Source organism: Tiliqua scincoides, chromosome 5, assembly GCF_035046505.1.
Source record: "Tiliqua scincoides isolate rTilSci1 chromosome 5, rTilSci1.hap2, whole genome shotgun sequence".
NCBI classification, from domain to species: Eukaryota; Metazoa; Chordata; class Lepidosauria; order Squamata; family Scincidae; genus Tiliqua; species Tiliqua scincoides.
The window spans coordinates 69,280,329-69,303,391 of NC_089825.1; the positions used below are offsets into that span (position 1 = coordinate 69,280,329).

The 23,063-nt window shown below is 43.8% G+C and overlaps 1 protein-coding gene and 1 pseudogene across 1 annotated transcript in view; one reads left to right on the top strand and one right to left on the bottom strand.

Moving 5' to 3' along the window:
* TPPP (tubulin polymerization promoting protein) overlaps positions 1 to 23,063 on the top strand; it is a 74,452-nt gene that overhangs the window by 43,129 nt on the left and 8,260 nt on the right. The window lies entirely within an intron of this gene.
* On the bottom strand, positions 3,426 to 3,545 carry LOC136654840 (5S ribosomal RNA; annotated as a pseudogene).

Below are 23,063 nucleotides of genomic sequence, written 5' to 3' on the forward strand. Positions count from 1 at the left end.
CTTTCATGTTCCTCCAGCAAATGATTTCACGTTCACTTAATGCTAAACAACTTGGGGCCAAAGTGGGCAGGGCGGGGATGGAACTGGAACTGTGTTAGTTTCCTTATTGAAACTCTGTGATCTAAACATTTTCCCCCTATGTGAACGTAATTAATTTTTTTACTCTTTTGACCCCTGACAGTAAAATATGCAAAGTGCACGAGAAATTACATAGGCTGTTTTTATAAAAATGGAGTCTTTAAGATTATGACAATTACTAGAACGCAGTACAGTGGTACCTCGCATAACGAATGCCCCGCGCAGCGAAAAACCCGCAGAACGAAAGCGGTGTGCGAAGTTTGGTAACTCACATAACAAATTTTTATGACTTATGCTTCGCATAACGAATTTTTTTTATTATTGTCCTGGTTTGTCTTAAGGGGGGGATCTTCATGTCCCTTTATGATCCCGTCCACCCTAGTAAGGGGAGGATCTTCATGTCAGCTTGCTCCCAGGAAAGTGTGCACAGGATTACAGCCTTCAAACTCCCCACTCAGCATCCCCCCATCGCTCACTCACCCTCTCACTGCCCCATTTCCTTCATGTTCCCCCCCATGATCATGGCAAAAGCAAGCAATTGAATGCAGCTGCTGTGTCCTCCCCAGCTTAGAGCACAATCCTGTGCGTGTCTCCTCAGAAGTAAGTCCCATTGTGCTTCCTTGTTTCCCTCCCCATGATCATGGCAAAAGCAAGCAATTGAGTGCAGCTGCTCTGTCCTCCCCAGTTTAGAGCACAATCCTGTGCGTGTTTCCTCAGAAGTAATAATTGTACTTACTCCCAGGAAAGTGTGCACAGGATTACAGCCTTCAAGCTCCCCACTCAGCATCCCCCCGTTTTTGAAATCCTCTGTACAGTATGTATGCCTTTAAAGAGCACTTAATAAACACTTTGTAAACCAAATTTGACTTTGTTCTGACTTTTCTTGCCCATAGGAACGCATTAATTAAATTTCAATGCATTCGCAAAACGAAAGGACTCGCGGAACGGATTAATTTCGTTATGCGAGGCACCACTGTACTGACCATTTTCCTGGACTGTATCACTTTAGACTGTTTGCGTGCTTGTGTGTGTGCTCCTCACAAAAGAAAAGCCCTCTGCCCATGGCAAAATACGTTAGAGAGATATCTAGGTGAAATCTTTTCTATGTTTTTTATGTTCAGGGAGTTGGAGAACATTCAGATATGCAACCCCTACATATTCATAGCATGAAGTGATAACAGATCTGGAAAAAACTTTACCGTTTGATTTGGCTGCTTTGTAAACTGGTTCTTAATCTGTTTATTGATATGGAAGATGCGTGTCAAAAGAGAGGCACATGTTATAAGGTTGCAATCTTTGAATTAAAAGGCCATTTGAATTTAACCGGGGGGGGGGGGGGATCGTCCTCTTTGAAGGGAGCCCCAGGAAACGGGGTGAAACCTGCCACATTTCAACTTCTCATTCAGTCATCAAACTAGATTCAGCTTTGGTGCTGATGGTCACTGTTGCTGATGGCAACAGTTAGCTGCTGGAGCATTAACCATGCATTAGTGAGAGAGTCGATATTTCACTCCTGCAGATGAAAATCAATCCACTGCCTGAGTGAAGTGCAGAAGCATGGTATCTGCACTCAGTGCTGGGGTAGTATGGCCAATGGAAGCCTGCAAGTCAGTGCAGTGGCTTGGAGCCACTCGTTTAGGTTTCTTACCTATGTGTAAAATACACAAGTTAATAAAGCAGCAGAAAATACTGGAAACAGCTGCTGTTAATGGTTTTTAGTTCTGAGAATGTTCTCCATTTTTTGTTTACTTTTTGGGATGTTTCTGTGGTCTGTTTATATCATAGTTCCCTGTTGCTTGGGGTGACAAAGCATTCCTTACTAGCTGGAGTGCTTTGCTTGGTTATTCTAAATTAGCCTTTCTTGGTTAAGGCTAAAGTTCCAGAGAGATTCCTTTCAGCATAGCTTGTGGTATTGAGCATGCTGGTGTGTCAACAGTGCCCCCTGTAATTAAAAAAAAATGCTCTTGCAGAGAATGGTTCTTACTGACTCCTTTTTACCTTTCTGTGTCACTTACCAATCAGATTGCTTGGACTGAGAGGGTGTCAGTATGAGAATGCCTTCCTTAATGTGGACTTTTGCTTCCTTCTTCTCCTTGGGTTCAGAATTGGAATGCTTGTTCAACTTAATTGGCTCACAATATGCAGATACTATGTCTAGCTATGTAATCAGAGACGGATTTCATCCAATATGGAAGGAATATATTCTTTCAGTATCATTTGGCAAGAGCTTTGCAGGAAAGAAAGAGCAATTGAGACAGCAGCAAGCAAACCAATCCCCCAGTTAAGAAGTGCAGTCAACAAAATGAAAAGTTCTTTGTAAGTAGTAACTAAAATGAAATAGTTTTCAGTATTCACATGTTCAATTTAGACTCAACAAAATGTCAGGTCGTCAGCTGATGGCACATTTGAGATGAACATAAAAATGTGAAAGCTCAAAGTAGCACACTACTCTAAAATGTTGACTTTCATGCCACTAAGAATAGATTCACATAGGACCAGCCCTACTATGAATTAGAGAGCAGTAGCACATCTGAGGTGGCAGATTTTGGGGAATCATTAAAGTGCAGCAAATTATTAAATTGGTATTTTTACCACTATGAAAGCTGTCAATCATTTTCTGACTTGCAAAAGTGTCTTGAATTAACTCTGGATTCACATGTACGGTGTCATCATTCAGTGTCTTCTCACTTGGTGGCCACTCTCAGTTTAATGTTTGTACTGTCTTATTTGAAACAATCTCAAAGTTTCTTTAACAAAGTTAAAGATTGTTTAACTGCTGCCTAACATAAGTTACATTAATAATTTTGTGTGTGAACCCTATTTTCCTCTCTGCTGGACACATTCCTGCTTTAATGTACAATACTAAAGAATGTTCCATGGACAAACGAAGGCATCTCCAGAAGTGGAAGAGAGGAGAACAGATAAATAAACTTGAGTTAGTAGGTGTTTCCTCTGAATAAACACAGCTCTGCCGTCTATTTTTTTATCTACTGTGGAAAGAACCTAATCATAACACACATTTTCCACAATTAATATCTACCAGACATCAGTGATGCTTGTATGAACCATGTCAGGTTTTTCAAGGCTTTTTGTTAAATTTGGGATATGAGGTTGCAAGCCACATCACACTGAGAATCACTGGCAAAATTCTCATTGAATGTAGTAATTGTAGGTTGCACCTTAAATCTGTCTGCACTAGCATTTTTCAAGGCTAAGGATGTGTCTAGCATATGATCTTTTTAAGGCATCAAGCAGCCCAATCCTAATGAGACTAACTGCACCCATGATACAGCAGTGGCCATTTCAGCACTGGTTGGCAACCTTCAGTCTTGAAAGACTATGGTATAAGCCTACAGCACCTGGTATTCCCAGGCGGTCTCCCATCCAAGTACTAACCAGGCCTGACCCTGCTTAGCTTCCAATATCAGATGAGATCGGGCATTTGCAGGGTAACAGTTGCTGCTGCTGTATCCCATATGGGCAGGGAGGCAACTGGAAATAAGGGAATATTAATCCCTTGTGAAGCAGCTCTTGGTGTAGCCCATAAGAAAGATCAAGATGTTTGGGGCTTAAAAATGGAGGGTTTGTGTTTGCCTGTACAGGTCCAGCCTATTTATACACGGATTTTTTATACACAGATTTGACTCAACACGAATGGCCCCTGCAAATGAGAAGGAATGTGCTGATCCCTGGAGAAGGGGGAAAATGCATCCCTTTAAAATCAGTTTTAAAAACTGAACAGTCCTTTAACAACAGCCTCCTTAATGAGAGAGAGAGAGAGAGCAGCTGGCTGACAATCCATCAATCCTCCTCTCTCCAGTGGACCCCTCCCTTCCCCCTGAGCATGTGAAAGAGAGGTGATCACTTTACATTGGTGAAGGAAGGGGCTGAGTGAAGCACCTTTGTAAGTGCTTGCAGGACGACTGATTGATGGATTGTCTTCTTAATGACTCTTATCTTACATCACAAAGGTCAGCAAGGCTGTTTTTCAATCACAGGAGCAAAGAAACTTTGTTTTTTAAATTGATTTGCTATAGTGCGTTTTTTGCCTTTTGAGTGCTTGGAAGGGAACCCATGCAAATAATGAGGCTCAACCTGTAGGTATGTGTTTGAAATAATGTAAGGCAGCAATTTTCAATCAGTGTGCCATGGCACATTGATGTGCTGCAAATGATCCACAAGTTTGCAATGGGAGTTTGGGGGAGAGTCATTTATTAGTAGGGTCACTGGGGGATTTAAGCCCCCCACCAGCAGTGCAGTGTGTCAAAAAACAGACGATGTGCCTTGACAGTTTTAGTGCCTTGCCAATGTGCTTTGAGGTGAAAGCGGTTGAAAATCGCTGGTGTAAGGGATCTGTACTTGGTAAGGACAAATATACCACCTCAGTCATGACAGTGGCAGAAGCAGCTTGTAGCAGTATATGCATGTATTTCCAAGTCAGGCTGTAATGCTTTTCAAACAAACATGGCATACCACATGGAATACAAAAGCAACTGTATGAATCGGCCACAGAGCCAAATCTGCTATTTGTTGTGTTCTAGCAGTAGTTTAGAAATTTAGAGGCACAGATAATCCTAGTCGTGCCCTATACTGGGTGGAGTGCAAATCTGCCACTCTCTTGAAGTTAGGGGCAGATCCGGGGTGTGTGTGTGTCCCCAACTGTCTCACCAGCGGGGAAGGGAGCCCTCTGGGATAGTGAGTGAAGTCTGTGAATAGACTTCACAGTGTGAAGAGTGAGAGTGAAGTCACTATCACTCTGGGATAGTGAGTGAAGTCTGGCATCAGGGGAATGCCTACTGGGCAGGGTGTCAGCAGTGAGATCACGCCTGGCTGGGAGCCAAGTTCTACCCACCTGGAAGAGGCTGCTCCAGAGGGCAGAGTCAGAATGGGAGCCCAGATCTACCCACCAGGTAGATGGGTAGATCTACCAGGTAGATCCACCAGGTAGATCTAAATCCGGGCAGGAGCCCCAGTCTGCCCACCCAGCAAACCTCAGCCACAGAGGCCTGGGTTCAACTGGGAGCATGGGTCTACCTGCCTGGTTGACCTGGGCTCTGGAGTTAAGGTGGTGCTCATGCCCTCCTCCAGACCCAAACACTGGTTCTGCTTCTGCTAGAAGCAAAGTGAATTCCAGTTGTACAGTTGTTTTTGCCATTCACTCAGTTTCCACTTCTTCCCACCTTTTCAAATTCTGCACATCCTGGCATCCAGATTCTGAAACATTGAATTATGTGACTACTATAAATCATAACTTGAGATTTTCCGTAAATATTATGCAGTCTTTACTATTTTGTATAATTTTGCCTGGTTTTTCTAGTCATGGGAAGGAGCTCAGAGTTATGCAGGCCATTGAAATCCTATCCCCAACTACAGATGTAAAATTTCTGGAAATTTTGAAGCTAGGAAAAAAACGTTTTTTTCTGGTTTGTTTTTTTTTAAAAAAACAATACAGAAATTTTCAGAACAATTGAAAAAAATGTTGCATTAGCACTTTCTTTTTCTTTTCCAGATTGAAAGTCATTCTGTTACTTTAGGAACATAAAATATAACTATGGACAATTTGACATGGCATAAAATTATTACAACTAGCATATTAAAAATGTAGTGTATCCAAACAATTATTATAAACAGAATTTACCTTTTTTATAATATTTATTTGTAATTGCAACAAATGGAGCAACAATCTCCTGAACTGTTTACTAGTTTATGTGAAACAGATGAAAAACCTCCACAAAACAGTTTTTAAAAATCCAGAAGTAACAATTATTATTTCCTCTCCACAGTATTAAATTAAAAAAAACAAAACTTATTCTCATAAAATGAATTGAAGAGGTGGGAAGTGTATAGAAGGGAGTGGGACTAAGTTTCAATGAATGGGCATGAAATGTAATTAGAATCATTTTCTGAGCTGTAATTACCAGTATCAGTTTCAGTCTCTGCTTCTGCAGCTACTCTGTGTATCTCTCATATATATCTGTATGTGTATATATATCATATATACACATACAGATATATATGAGAGATACACATACAGATATACATGAGAGACACATATATATACATATATATATCATATGTATATATATATATATATATATATATATATATATATATATATACACACACACACACACATATACACAGATATATCATATATATCATATATATCTGTATGTGTAGCTTCTCTACCCTTTCACGTGTCAGTTTATTTCTTGATTTAGTGGGAGTGTTTCCAAACATAGACCAGATTCTTTCACATGCTGCAGAAGATGGAGGAATCTGAAGAAGGAGAGAAGCAAGAGGAGTCAGAGGCAGTGTTGTGCAAAGACCTTGCAGCCATGTTGCAGGAAGAATATGTTTGGCAGAATCCCAGATTGCATTCCTGGACCAAATCCCTGAAGATGTTCTGTATTCTGCAACATTTGAAAGTACCTTCCCAACATCAAGTCCTAAATGTGATGCATGTTCTGTAAACCAGTCAAATGCAGTAACAGTGCTGTCATCACTATTTCCGCCTTTGAATCTTGAATCCAGCAGATTTGCAGCAGGATGAAGCAAGTTGAGCCCATGAGATGCACATCCTATTGCAGTAATATGTGGATACTTCTCCATTATGATCTCCCATGCTGCTTTCATATTGCTGGCATTGTCAGTCAGCAAAGCAAATACTTTACCACTCCCCATTTTCTGTAGGACTTCACATATTTTATAGCTGATATACTCTGCAGTATGTCTGTTCTCTCCTGTTTCAATGCTTTTGTAAAAAACTGATTGAGGTGTTATAACAAAATTTATAATTCCTCTCACATTTGCCCATCCGTCTTAAGTAGTGCAAGACACAGTGCTTCATTAATTTTTCCTTGCACAGTTTCCATGACATGTTCATATTCCAACTCCAAAAGAGGCTTGCTCAAAGAATGTCTGCTGGGCAAATGGTATGATAGTCTTAGTAATTTCAAAGCTTCCTGCCAGTATGTATTTTCAATTATTGAAAATGGTGTTCCAGAAGGATATATTGCTCTTGCAAGAGCTCGATCAATTTTTTCCTGATCTTCAGGTGTCATCTTGTCTACAAATGAAGTTATTGAATAATTTTTGGATGCAGCTGTCTTCAGTACGTTTACTTGAAGATGCTGCTGATGGGACAACACTTTGTGTTGCTGCTGATGTTACAGATGGAGTAGAAAGAGGACTTCTTGAACGAGAACGTTGAGAAAAACTATGTGCATTTTCATCATTGTGGTCCTCTTCGCTTAGATCCATGAAGGATTTTTTAATATCTACAGGACACTTGTTACATACAAGAATGTGTCATGTCATCCTGGTAGCATTTGGAAATGCATGTTCCATCTGACAATATTTGCGAATCACATTTTTCTTCTCAGAAGAACTTGTAATGTGAAAATGCCTCCATATGTTAGATGTTGGTCTCACCATTTTCCTGAGGGAAGTAGGAAAGAAAAATAATTTAATGGCTAGTTTGCAAGAAGACACTAATCTATGGTTGTGGGTGGGGGAAGTAAAGAACCAGATTAGTAGTAATTAAATATTATTTACGCAAAAGTTATAAAGATGAACTAATGTAGCTAAATGATTCAGTTTTCTGGAATCAGATAAATGTAAACTCTTACCTTTTTCAATTAAGTATATACTTTCAGGTCCTTTCTGTTGCTCTGTATTTTCTTCCAATGTTTGAGGCCTAGTGAAGAGGACAGAACAGAACCAAACGTACCCATCTACATCAAAAACAAAACGAAAACCTTTTTCTTTTCTTGTGGCAATGGCAGCACCTCCTAAAGGAAGAAATGCATCTTGTTCTTGCATTGGAGAGTTCGGTTTGTAACCTCGGACTTGCTTGTCCTCAGTGCATAGAAATTAGAATAATCTGATACCATATCAGTGTTTCTCAAACTGTGGGTTGGGACCCACTAGGTGGGTCACGAGTCCATTTCAGGTGGGTCTCCATCCATTTCAATATTTTATTTTTAATATATTAGACTTGATGCTACCACGGTATGTGACTGCATTTGGGGAAATGTTACAGAACTATGCTTTTAACAAGCTACTGTGTATATTATTTTAACGATAGTAAAAGGTACTGACTCCTGGGTAAGTATGGGTAGGATTGCAGCCTAGGATTGCTAAAATTTTCCTGCTTGATGATGTCACTTCTGGTCATGACATCACTTCCAGTGAGTCCTGACAGATTCTCATTCTAAAAAAGTGGGTCCTGGTGCTAAATGTGTGAGAACCACTGCCGTACATATTTTTTAGTAATGATTTGGAAAATGTTTGAACACCTTGTCTTAAAATATTTTATTCATCATATTAAAATAAAACATTCCATAATCATTTTTTTCTTTTTTCTATTTTTCCAATTTTTTGGAAATGGGACCACTGTGTCTGAAAAAGCCTAACTGTCCTGCATGACGCTTTCTGTTCAGTGCTGCTTCGTCTTATCTCTCCAGCCAACCTTGTCAGAAAGTCATGCCGGGCAGCTGCTTCTGCCCCAAAATCGGGGCGCAGAGCCTGCTTGGGCAACAGGCAGTGGAAGCAGCTGCATGGCATGACTTTCTGACAAGATTGGATGGAAAGATAAGAGGAAACAACGTGGAACAGAAAGCACCACACAGGACAGGGAAGGCTTCTTCCTGGCACTGGATCTAGCCTATGGGCCAAGGTTTGGCACCTGCTGCTCTGAGGTGAACATTGAGATTTTCAACAAGTGTCGCCCAGAAAGTAATGCACCACATTTTTTTCTCAGCCTACAGTAATGGTACGAATGCGAAACTTTAGATATACATTATTTGAATTTTCAGGAGTGCGCACACAAATTTCTTCAGACAGATAACGTAGCTGCAGCAGTGTTTCGAAATGGCGTCTGTAAGTGATGTATGTTACAAGCAGCGTGTCGTCATTGAATTTCTCACTGCGGAGAAAGAAACTGTTGGGAACATTCACAAACGTTTGTGTACAGTTTATGGAGAATCTGCAGTCGACAGAAGTACGGTTAGTCGCTGGGCACAGAGGGTGAGGCCATTAGAAGGCGGTTCGGCAGAGCTCCAAGATTTGCAGCATTCGGGGCGGCCATCCACGGCTGTCACACCTGACAAGACGCAGCTTGCTGATGTGCTCATTCGCGAGGACCGACGCATAACGACTAGGCAGTTGGCGCTGAAGCTGTCAATCAGCAAAGGAAGTGTGGATGCACTCATCTGTGCTCTTGATTACTCAAAAGTGTGTGCACGATGGGTTCCGCGCTGTCTTACAGTGGACCACAAATCTCTCAGAAAAAACATTTCTTCTGAGTTGCTGAAACGTTTTGAAGATGAGGGGGAAGCATTCTTGTCCAGGATTGTGACAGGTGATGAAACCTGGGTTCACCATTTTGAGCCCAAAACAAAACGACAGTCGATGGAATGGCGTCATCCTCATTCTCCACAGAAGAAAAAATTCAAAGTAACTGCTTCCGCCGGTAAGGTCATGATCACCGTGTTTTGGGACTGTGAGGGCGTCATACTCATTGATGTGATGCCAAGAGGCAGCACCATTAATTCTGAAGCTTATGTGACGACATTAACCAAACTCAAGAAGCGCTTCCAGCGACTTCGGCACCATAACAACCCAGGTGAATGTTTGATTCAACATGATAACGCTCGGCCTCACACAAGTTTGAGGACTTCGGAACACATCACTAAACAGGGTTGGACTGTGTTACCCCATCCACCCTACAGCCCTGACCTAGCTCCCTCAGACTTCCACTTGTTTGGGCCATTAAAGGATGCCATTCGCGGAAGACATTTTGAGGATGACGAAGAGGTGATTCGCACAGTGCAGAAATGGCTTCGTGACCAGAACAAGGAGTGGTACCAACAGGGCATACATGCCCTTGTGTCTCGCTGGAGGAAGGCCATAGAACTGGACGGAGATTACGTGGAAAAATAGGGAGTGCAGAAGAAACATCATTCTTGTGTGTAAGTTTCATTGTGTTCAATAAATAATTGTTGAAGAAAAAAAATGTGGTGCATTACTTTCTGGGCGACCCTCGTATATTCTGTGCCCAGTACTGCATTCTATGGTTTTTCTGTTCCCCTGGGTAATCATGGCATTCACATAGCTCATCATTCCACCCTATTTACCGAACTATGGAACATTCCTTCTCTGTGTTAGGTTAGGTGCTACTGCTGGTTGTTCATATTTATTGGGCTTTTTATCCTGGTTTCAAGGTGGTGATTTTAGTTGTGCTTCAAGGGAGTTGTGCTTCAAGTTATTTGGGGCATATTTATGTCCCATGAGAGAAATGCAAAGGAGGAGGAGTTTACTTCATATGAGGCCAAAGCAGCTCTCCACATAAACCATCCTCTTCATCTTGCTCAATTCATGGCTCTGCCTCTGCCTTCAATTAGCTTCTACCAGGAGCAGGTAATTCTATTACGTCTTGGCCTGTGTGTGAATAAATTGATCTATTTATTCCAAATTCAATTTTTTCAATTTCAGTTTCAAAAACCTTTTATTAGGCATTGGTTATTCCAAATTCGAATGCGTTTCAGAGTTACCAAACCTCTGAGGAGGCTGCCTCTTGTCTCTGTGTGAGTCACTAATCTGGGTTTGCCTCTTAAGAACAGCCCCACTGGATCATGCCCCCCGCCTCATACAGAAACGGGTCAAGCTCCCCCTATTTTTGCATAAGAATAAACCATTTTAGAGGGTAACTGTGAAGTGTATCTGACATTTGGTAGAAACTGTATAGAAATACTGTGACTCTTGATAAGACAGTGGTGCTTACCTATTTCAGTTTGTGCTGACTGAGGGTCTGACTCTGGCTAAAAGAATATGGGTAATGCTGTACCCTCCTGAAGTATTAAGCTAACATGGCATGTCATAGTGGAGCTTCTGTCACACAATGAACTGAATGTATGAAGTGAAACAAAAACAGGTAGGCAAATGACTAATAGGGCCTCTGTTGCCCAGACAGATTAACCTTGAGCAACAGATGTGGTGCCATTAAAGCAAGCATTCCTGACCCAAGAGAATAAATCTTTCAGATCATGGGTTGCATTGTTTGGTGGCCTGTGCAAAAACATTCTCATAACAAGAAGCTTTCTGTATTTCTCTTGGTGCCAACCAGACCAAAGTACCTGGCACTGAGTACAGGTATTGATGCATCTTGTGTTTACAGAGGGCATCTGTACCTGACCTTGGCACTGCTGGACCAGAAAATATCAGAGAGGCAGTTTTGATGAATGAACAGAAGTTAGGTTATTTTCCCCTGGGGTTTGAAATGTAATTGATGCCTAAACTTACAGTGAAGCATTTTTCCTTGCTAGCTGGTGCTGTGGCTGTGGTTTTCTGCTTCCTTGACAAGTTGAAGATCTTATGTTTTCCCCCCAAGGCAGACTTTTTTTAAGCTGTCAAAACATATAAGACTCTTCATAAACAATCCAGCAGCCCAGACTTATTTGCGACAGTGGAACACAGTTCTTCTGTCGTAAATGATCATGCAACAATGTATTGCACGTGCTGCTGGAAGCCAATTTGGAACATTTTTCTCATTCAGAATAATGGGCAAAGCAATGCGTATTATATAAATGTTATTTCTGAGTGTTTTCTCTGGAAATTTAAGTTTCTTCTGTTTATACACAATCACTATTGTGATAACTATGCTAATTGCATGTAGGAAGGGGTTTTTTTTAATCAATACTTGTGCTAGAATGGGGCTGTTCACTTGATATTCACTGACTGAAAATCTTCTGTGTTTTTTTTTCTGTCTGCGTTCTCTATGGTTTCAGTATTTTCAGTATTTTTACATATTTTAGTATTTTTACATATTTTCAGTATTTTACATACACATTATATGTAAGTATTTTCAGTATTTTTATCAAAGGCTTTGTCCTCTTACATACCCTGTTGTACTAATTTATCTGTTGATTTCATTTTCTGATCAGTGAATTTTGATACACATTTGCACTGTCAGTTGTTAATACTGATTTTTTGACCCCCATTCTAGCTTGCTTTATACCTACTTTCCACTGTGATTCTTTCATCTAACTCCTTTATGTCCTACTGTTCCCAAACTTCCTTCAACTGTACGAAGCAAGAAACTGAGAAGAGTCCTGAGTTCTGTATACAGATTTTATATTAGTACCATACTTATAATTGACCATTATCCTTGTTTCCAAAAGTTTTTGTACAGTAATTCTCAAACTCTCAGAGAGAGTTTGAGCTGCTCTAAGTTCTTGTGGGGGTGGGAGGAAGCAGCAATGCGATCCCCAGGATCACATTGCTGGGGGGGGGGGTGCAGGGACTGGCATATACTTACCAGTCCCTGCAGCAGCTTCCTCGGGGGGTGCAAGAATCCCTGCACGACCGTTTGCAGGGCTTCAGAAAGTGAAAGCGGAACAATTGTGCGCTGTCTCTGGTTTACAGTTGCAAACCAGAATTGGGGCGCAATCACTCCACTTTTACTTTCTAAGGCTTGGGGAACCCTGCGGAGGATCGCGCAGGGCTTCCTGCACCCTGGGAGGCTGTTGCAGGAACTGGTAAGTGCATGTCAGTCCCTGCGCCCCCCCCTTAGCGACACGATCCAGGGGATCACGTTGCTGCCTCCCCCTGCCCCCACCCCTTAAGGGAGCAGAGTCCAGGGCCTCTAGGCTGGGGCGTCGCGACTCTTTATGTACAAAAATATGTCCACATACATGCACACACTTTGCTACAGGCAGTCCATTCTTCACCCTCTCTTGTGGTCTGTGGGGGCTGCTTGCTCAGAGATGCTGGAAGTGATCAAAAGTGATTTTTTTTTTTCCCCTGAGACCTCACAGACCACTTCTCAGGGTCTCGCAGACCACCTGTGGTCCCCAGACCACAGGTTGGGAACCAGTGTCCTAAATGAATTATTTCTAAACTGTCAAGTGGTTTCTCTAGTTGCCTTCTAAGAGCTGATCCATATGTTCAGGAAAATTTCAGGGAGTGAGGAATCATATATTTGAATGTTCTCATTTGTAAAACAGACCAAGCATGCTGCACATACAAACCAGCCACTTCAGAGAGAATTCTAGGCTGGAACTCGGATGTGTTATTTTTCTAAAGATATGGAACTTTTGATGTAGAAGCAACTCTCAAACACAAAATCTTCTACTTGCATCCTGAAATAGTGCCATCTTGGAAGGGCTGGACCAGGTGATTTTCCTGATCATGTAGATCAGGAAACAGGGCAGCAGGAGATCCAATACTTTAGTGCTTCCCAAACTTTTTCGACTGGCAGCTTCCTTAACCCACTGGGCCGTGGGTCCCCATTAGGATACAAACCTATACAATTTATAGGGTGGTGGATTTTTCACAAGGATTCTGCGGCTCCCCAGCTGGTTTCTGTGGCTCCCTGGGGAGCCACAGCTCATAATTTGGGAACCACTGCGATACTTTGATGAAAATGTCTTTCCCCCCCCCCCCATTGTGTATAAACTGCAGGGACAGAAAATTATTACCCTGTCACTTTTATAAGCTAATGTTGACACAGAGGCTTGTTTTACAGTCTGTAGGCAAATGATTGTGAAGTATTAACACAATACAAGCATACATCCAAAAATGCTGTTTCTTTTAGTGCTGTTTCACTACAGTACAGTGCTTGTCATCCTGAGTTGATTGACAGCTAGTGTGCCCAATGGAAGCAGCACATTCTGGCCAATCCAAACTGATTTCTTTAAATGGCGTCTCCTACAGCACCATTTTAAACCATGCTTGGATTTTCAGGAACATATCTTTGATATTAATAGATGTGTTACTGTACGAGACACACAGGTCTCTTGAAGTGTCTGTAGTGTACTGTGAACATGGAACATTAAATTATTTTGTCTTTTTCAAGAATATATTTGAAACATATATGAAATATATGCATGCAAACATATAGGAGGACCAGATTTTTGCTTTCTGAGCAGCAAAAAGCTGTATCATTGGGCAAATGCCAAGCTTCTCCAGGGGGATCTACCACCAACCTCTGAGGAAAAGCATCAGCAGTCACTCCTGCTTGCCCTTTCTCACAGGGCTGTCCAAGGAGGATTGCATCTGCTCTGGTCTCCTTGCTCAGTGCTGCACCATCTGCCATGGCCTGCACATGTGGTTGGGCTGCAACAGCAGCTTCTTTCATTGCTGCCAATTGCTCAATTAGTGTAGGAGGCAGGTGTGTAGCAAGATAGGGTAGGCGCTCCTGGCCTCCTGCTTGCAGCTGAGTGCTCAATGGAGGCAAAAGGAGCCAACATGGCCCATGCTGAAGAGAGAGCAAAGGAGGGGCTGCTGCCACCCCTCTTCCTTTCATGGACAGTGGCTGCCTCCAGTGTTCTGTCTGCTCTAAGGCACTGGCGAGTGAGAAGGAAATTGACCAGAACAGATATAAGCTGCCTAGGATAGCCGGAGGGAGTAACTACTGCTGCCTGATCCTTTGCCTTATCTGCATCCGTGATGCTGATGAAGAGGGAATTGCTAGCACAGAGTCTCCACTGAAATGCATTTTGCCTGAGGAATTCCCCCCCCCCCCAAAAAAAAAAAACCTGGAGCTGACCTTGGTGACTAAAGCTCTGCCCTGGCTGTGGCATCATTGTTCATCACACCCCCTTCCTGAGGAGTCCCTAGATGTTCTACCGCTCATCTCTGCGTTGGCACTAACCCAGTGTTTCTCAAACTGTGGGTTGGGACCCACTAGGTGGGTCGCTAGCCAATTTCAAGTGGGTCCCCATTCATTTCAATATTTTATTTTTAATATATTAGACTTGATGCTACCATAGCATGTGACTGCATTTGGGGAAATGTTACAGACCTGTACTTTTAACAGTCTTCTATGTATATGCATATACTATGTATGTACTATGTATGTACTATGTACATACTATGTATGTACTATGTATGTATATACTATGTATATGGTAAAGCATCGGTAAAGCACCTACCACGTTTTCCAGACTCACAAAGAGAGTCTGGTCCAACAAGAAGCTGACGGAACATACCAAGATCCAGGTCTACGGAGCTTGCGTCCTGAGTACACTTCTGTACTGCAGCAAGTCATGGACTCTTCACTCACAACAGGAGAGGGAACTGAACGCTTTCCACATGCGCTGCCTCTGACGCATTCTCGGCATCACCTGGCAGGACAAAGTTCCAAACAACACAGTCCTGGAACGTGCTGGAATCCCCAGCATGTATGCACTGCTGAAACAGAGACGCCTGCGTTGGCTCGGTCATGTCGTGAGAATGGATGATGGCCGGATCCCAAAGGATCTCCTCTATGGAGAACTCGTGCAAGGAAAGCGCCCTACAGGTAGACCACAGCTGCGATACAAGGACATTTGCAAGAGGGATCTGAAGGCCTTAGGAGTGGACCTCAACAAGTGGGAAACCCTGGCCTCTGAGCGGCCCGCTTGGAGGCAGGCTGTGCAGCATGGCCTTTCCCAGTTTGAAGAGACACTTGGCCAACAGTCTGAGGCAAAGAGGCAAAGAAGGAAGGCCCATAGCCAGGGAGACAGACCAGGGACAGACTGCACTTGCTCCCAGTGTGGAAGGGATTGTCACTCCCGGATTGGCCTTTTCAGCCACACTAGACGCTGTGCCAGAACCACCATTCAGAGCGTGATACCATACTCTTTTGAGACTGAAGGTTGTCAATAATGTATATGCTTTTAATAATGATAGTAAATGGGACTTACTCCTGGGAAAGCGTGGGTAGGATTGCAGCCTAGGATTGTTAAAAATTTCCCTGCTTAATGATGTCACTTCCGGTCCTGACAACACTTCTGGTGGATCCTGAAAAGATTCTTTTTCTTAAAAGTGGGTCCCGATGCTAAATGTGTGAGAACCACTGCCCTAACCCATTTACCAGGTTTGTGTCTGTAGAGTTCAGGGGAATTTGGGGTAGAGTTCAAATATTGCTCAGCATCTGTTGGGATTTCTGTCTGAAACTGACTAATTAGGTCAGGCACAATTGCTGCTTTGCTGGCTTACATTTGCATTTCAGCATGGTACCATTTATTGACAGATAAGAGAGCCTCAAGCAAATGCTGCCTCTTTCAGATTCCTGAAACAAAAGCACTGGAATAGTGTGCAGCCTTTGCCTGTCCTCAATTCACCTTCCCTTTCCACATCCTCTATGACTTCTGAAGGAGCCATAGCACTACAGCATGGAAACCAAGCAAGCTTTGTATGTCCAGAAGCCACTTGTGAATTTGCAGGATCATATTAGGACCCCGTTGCATGGAGGCTTCCCATTAAGGATGAAGACCCAGAGCGGTGGGCCCAGTTTAGAAGCAGTGGCATTTAAGCTAAGCTTACTTTCTGTTCCTGCTTCTCATACTTTTGGGAAAAGTCAACCAAAAAACTGTTCTGCAAAACTGGCAGCGGATGGCACCAAAAAAACTTCCCTCCACCCTCCCTGGATAAGTTTTGCAAGTGTTTTAAAATGTTTCATTTTGAATAAGGGGAAGGATGATTGTGCACACAAAAGGGACCAACCTGCTGAGGGGCAAGGCTGATGGTTAAACCTGCAAAGCAGGAAAAAGCTGACTTTATACTATAGACAGAAGAGGAGTGCTGTGACCTCTCTTTAAATTTTCCATCTATCTTCACTATAAAGATCAAACAAGAGGTGCACTTAATTGGGCAATGTGACTGGATGAGGGGATCAATTTTGCTTATAAATAGTAGGGAGCTGCAAAAGATGGCACAGGGATAGGGGAACTTTAGTCTATTGCCCACATAATAGTACATGGGGGCATGATCAGGACTGAAAGCATGACAGGGACGAAGTACTAAAACCCCTCCACTCCCCTGCTCTGGCTTCACTATATTTTGGCACCCTTCTTTTGCTATTTATAAACACAACTAACCCCTTCATCTGACCACATTGCACAATGATATGCACTTCTCAGTTAAAGTAGGCAAAAACCATGTCGTGTATTGTGGTGTAAGCCAAAGGAGATGATGTCCTGTTCAAGACTCAACAGATTGGGCTTGGATGTTGTGAATGAATTCTGTGCTAGAGCAAGACCCTGATGTGATGCTTCCTGGCATGGACAGAAGTGGGTTAACAAATGTTAATGGTACAAGGAAGAGGGGGCTTCATCAGGACCCTCAAGTGCAACTACCTGGGAGCAAGAGTCGGTACATACAGCGAGTCCACATTGTCTCTTGGGAGCAAATGAAGTCAAAGGTGGCATGTGAGCTGGCAAATTCTAGAAGAGGCAGCGTTAGGGTTTGATCTGGCAAAGACTGGAATGGAAACCAATAAGAGTTGGTAGCTGCAGGCATGCTTAGAACCAGAGGTGGTCTTGGGCTTTTCTCTGCCCAGAGCTACCTCTGTCATTGCTGGCCCCCCCCGACCTGGAAGTAATTGGGGGGGTGACATCATCTTCACTGCAATTACTTCCACGCGGCTGCTCCCCTTGGAAAAGGGGAGGGAAGGAGGCAGCCCAGACTCCATGGAAGTGTTTCGGCACTGCTGGAAGCGGTGCCCAGGAGGCATGTGCCGCCTGCCTCTGTCCTGGGTGCCACTTCCAATAGCATCAAAAAGCTCTGATGGCGCTGCTTAGAAGTGGTGTGAAAGTCTCCATGGGAGCCAGAAGCGGCACACGCCTCCTCCGAAGTTGGAGTAGGCATGTGCCGCTTTCTGCCCCTCTGAGGGCCACCCTCCTCTCCTCCTCTAAATGGGAGGAAAGGAGGGTGGCCCTTAGAGTGGTGCAGAACTGTGCCAACAGTGGCAGCACTCCTGCAGCCACTGTTGGCGCAGTTCTTGGCGTACCCCTGTGGGGGCCAGGTCGCAGTACCACCCCCGCAAGCGCTGCTCAGTGCAGTGCCCAGGGCATTTGTACCCCTTGCCTCCCCTGGGTACACCACTGCTTAGAACACTCTTGTAGCTGTTGTTAATTATAGCCTGGTGTTGTTACTCCATCCAATGCTCAGAACTCTGACAAAGACACTGTAAAGTCTTCAGTGATTTCTCCTTTTAAGAGAACCCCAATCCAGATAACAGCGTGCCTCTGGCATTTTTCACCACTTGGGGAATTGTGACATAAGCATGCAATCAGCTCTCTCTCTCTCTCTCTCTCTCTCTCTCTCTCTCTCTCTCTCTTACAGGGGACAGTCTTGCCAAAACTGCAGTGTTAAGTTCCACTTATTTTATTGGGAGTGCTAAGCATGTGCTCAGCGCCCTTCCGCTGAAGACAATGGGACTTAGTAGTGCTTCACTGTGGCTGAATTGTGCCCTCGTAAATAAGGAAGCATGGGTGATGGCATGAATAGGACTTGGACTCTATCCAGTGGCAACACTGGCATGAGTGCTATGATTGTTGCGTTGACAGACTTTGTTAAATGCAGCTGTTGTAATGCTCTGTCTTTTCCCTTCTCTCCAATTGGCAGAAGCTGCATTGTGTGTTGTCATGACATCATAATGACATTATAATATACAATGAAGGGAGCAAGCAGGTTGAGGAGCTAGGCAGCACAGCTGTTGAGCTTGGTGATACTTACTGGGGATGGTCTAGATCAGGGGTGTCAAAGGCCTGTGGGTTAGATACAGTCTCTGGAAGCTCTTTATCTGGCACCTGTGATAATTGGACTGTTCCAGCACTGCCTTTTCTGCAGCATTGCTTCTGCTGAGTCTTTGCGAGGGAGAGATGGAAGGAGGCCACAGAGAAATGGTATGGGGGAAGAAGAAGACCAAGAGGGTTGACAGAGGGAGATGCTGCAAATGTTCCCTTACTTCAAGGAGACCTCCAGACTGCAAAATTCCCCCACATTCGGGATACCCCGCATGCTGCCCTGGCCCTGATGCATCAGCGTGGGGGAATTTCAATAGGATTAGACTGTTGGTCACTAAAACCCAGACTATTATACAGCCTGCTGTTTTATACACTGTGGCTATTGAGGTAAATTTTGAATTGATTCTGACAACAGGGCAACTTAATTTTTCATGTAGCTTCCCAGCAAATGCCTTCTTTAACATTTATCTGTGATCTGACCCAGTCTGTGACAAACACAAGTCTAGGCATGTCTACTCAGAAGTAAGTCCAACTGAATTCAATGTGACATACTCCCAGGTAAGTGTGTGTAGCAGTGGTTCTCAGATGTTTAGCACTGGAACCCACTTCTTTAGAATGAAAATCTCTCAGGACCCACCGGAAGTGATGTCATGACATATACATTAGAACATAAGAACAGCCCCACTGGATCAGGCCATAGGCCCATCTAGTCCAGCTTCCTGTATCTCACAGCGGCCCACCAAATGCCCCAGGAAGCACACCAGACATCATCAAGCAGGAAAATTTTTAATAATCTTAGGCTGCAATCCTACCCATACATACCCAGGAATAAGTCCCATTTACTGTCATTGTTAAAGCATATACAGAGTAGCTTGTTAAAAGTACATTTCCCCAAATGCAGTCACATACTAATCAAGTCTAATATATTACAAATAAAATATTGAAATGAATGGGGACTCACCTGAAATGTGCTCACGACTCACCTAGTGGGACTCAACCCACAGTTTGAGAAACACTGGTGTATAGGATTGCAACTGAAGTTGATTTTTTTGTCTAAAGAGAAAATGTGAATGCACTGGTTTCATTTCATCCCCCCTCCCCAGCATAACTGCCTTTTCAGAAAGTGAATGTAGCTACATGTGTTTGAATTGCAGCTGTTGAATAACTTTAGCCAAATCCAGCAGGAGGTTAACATTCAAGTAAACATTCTTAAAATTTTTAAGAGAATAAGTGGTCATGGTCAGTTTTAACACCAACCCAAAGAGAGAGGGGCAGCACCAAAAGCCTGGATGCCAAAAAAAATTGGGAGAGGCTAAAAGGGAAGGGAGATGGACTCCAACAGAGATCCTCAGTGTGCAAATCAAGCTGGTCATAGTACCAAAGAATGTATCCCTACAGTATTTTCATGTTGAGTGCATGCACAGAGCTATGAGACTCTGGTTTCTCTCTGCAGGAAGCATGGCTCTGGGATCAAGGTCATGACCTAGCTGCTACTTTCAGATCACTTGGCATTTTCACAAGAATGGGGATGATACCCGATTAGCCCCATGGCAGAACTCCAGGAGAAATTGCAACTTGCTCACTGCCGACCTGCATCTCCAAGTGCAATTGGCTTTGAAAAACTTCTATTAGGATTTTCATGTCAGGAAGGACAATGACTTAGCCTCTGCATTTTCCATCATATATAAATTTAATTGTGGTTGTTTTTGCTCATGATAAAGCAACAGGAGCGCATGAACATACATTGTTGTTTTAAAAGTATAGACTAGAGCCTTAGCCTGAAGAAGCAACTGCTCTGAGCTTGGGCAAGTCACTCCTGTGGCCAAAGACCACAGGAGTAAGGGTGACACTCCTCAGGCTAATTGTTAGTGCATTGTTGTCTGGGGGAGTGTAAGAGCTGCTGTTGTGTGCACAGGGCCTCTAGCTGTTTGCACTAGCAACCCAAAGCACATGTCAGCAGCACTACTTCCTTGCTGCCAGTCCAGGGCTTACAGCAGCTGACCATCAGATCTGCCACCCTAAGTCCTAGATAGGATCATGATTAGGACTGCAATCCTGTACACCAGTGGTTCTCAAATTTTTTAGCATAGGATCCATTTTTGGGAATAACCATCTGTCCAGGACCTATTGATGTTGTGGCTGGAAGTTGCATCAAACAGGAAATGACATCATGATTTTACACTCCTCAGTGATTAAGAGACATGTAAATTATTACATTCCAATTAAATTAATCATAGCAAGTAGAGCTGCATGTAGAACTGCTCAGCACAGCTGGTTGACCTGCAATGTACAAAAACTGCATGCTGCAAAAAGCCCTCTTGTTCCCCCTGACCCTCTTACTATTTCTTAGGAAGCTTGCAACAGCCTCCGAACCTGGAAGCGAGTGGCTGGCGATGTCATCAAATGATACATTTTGCGTCACCGCCACTCTCTTCCGGGTTCTGAAAGCACCAGAGTCCCAGAAACTTTGGGAACTGTTGCCGTATACATTTATTGTAAACCATTCAGAAAGTCACACCGTGGAGCAGTCTGGAAATAAATAACCATGCACCTTATTCAGATGATTTTATGTTTTGTGTAACACTGTAGCACAGGGTGTCAAAGGTACGGCCCGTGGGCCAAATCCGGCCCGCGCAGCCTTTACGGGTGGCCCGCATGATCCTGGGGGAGTTCCAGGGTCACCCCGCCCCCACTCGCGCCAACTGCGACTGGCTCCAGCTGCGTCTGGAGACTTCTGAGGGCCATAGATGCTGTGCGCAGCATCCCTGGCCGTCAGAAGGATGTTTTCAGGCCCCAGAAGGCCTTAATGTCACCCCTTCCTCCTCCGCTGCTCCTGCTGCTTCAAAGCAGCAGGAGCTTTGAGCAGCAGGAGCAGCGAAGGAATACGAGCCTCCCGTTTGCTCATGGGCTTTTATAGGCTTTGAGCTCACATGAGACTTTCTGGTCTCAGCCCATGCGCAGGCACACGCTCGCCTTTCCCGCGCTGCAGCTGAGGTGTGAGGTGCCCTCCTGCCTTCGCGCCCCCCCCAGCCACCAGCGAGCACTCCTGCTTGGGGCTTCATCCACCCTCCTGCACCGGGCACCAAGAAGCGCTCCTCCTCGTTGGGGTTTGCCCCCTCCCCCGCACCAGCCACCAGCAAGCGCTCCTGCTCAGGGCTTCACCCTCCCTCACACCAGACACCAAGAAGCGCTACTCGTAGGGGTTTGCCCTCTGTACCAGTAAGCGTTCCTGCTCAGGGCTTCATTCGCCCTCCTGCACCAGCCACCAGCGAGTGCTCCTGCCTCACCACCCCTTGGAGTTCCTGCACCCACCCGCCAGCACACCTTGTGCTTCAGACATTTGGGTTGCCTCCAAGCACTCTCCACTACTACTCCACTACTTTGAGAAAGGTGAATCTGCCAGCAGCTACCTGCTGTTTTCCCTGCTCTTCTGTAAAAATAAAAAAAATTGTAGCCATGTCCATGTGTGTCTGCTCCAATTTCTGCAAAATAAGTTTCTTGGGCTGCAATCCTAACCACACTTTCCTGAGAGTAAGCCTCATTGAAGAAAATAGGGCTTACTTCTGAGTAGACCTGGTTAGGACTGTAGCCTGAGTTTAACTGCTGTTTTCTCTATTCATATAAACAAACCAAAGTATTGTACTCAACTCATTGTATTCAAATTAAAGTATTGTACTGAAACCTTTCCCAGTTTGAAGAGACACTTGGCCAACAGTCTGAGGCAAAGAGGCAAAGAAGGAAGGCCCATAGCCAGGGAGACAGACCAGGGACAGACTGCACTTGCTCCCAGTGTGGAAGGGATTGTCACTCCCAAATTGGCCTTTTCACTAGACGCTGTTCCAGAACCACCATTCAGAGTGCGATACCATAGTCTTTCGAGGCTGAAGGTTGCCAGCTACTCAAAGTATTGTATTCAGCAGTGTGAATGCTGTTTTGCGGGTTGTCACCACTCTGCACTTGCTCCCAACTTTGATGCTGTAGTCCAAGCTAAAAGATGTCAGGCATCAGGAAGCAAGTAGCAATGTAAGTTTTTATGTTGCTGAACCCATTTTCTGGTGAATGAGATGCCATAAGAACTCCCATTGGACTTGATTTACAGTTGATTTACAGTTGATATGCAGTGTGGTTTGGTACTGAGGGGTAAATTCAGTGTGGTTGATGTGGGAGCATTTTACTGCTTTGCAAGTTCAAAATACCTCCAGTTGGCAGCCTTTGCTGCAAGAATTTATGTTCATGTTTGGGACAACTTACTCTTGTTAACTGCTGTTTTCTCTATTCATATGAACAAGCCAAAGTATTGTACTCAGTTCAGTGTGAGTGCAGTTCTGAGGGTGGCAGTCACTTGCAAGTAGCAACATAAATAAACAGCAATCACATCACAAAAGTGATGCTTTTTCATTTCTATTGTTTCAAAATTGTTCAGTTGTGAGTAACAGCATTATAGGGGTAGGTGGATATAGCCAATAACAT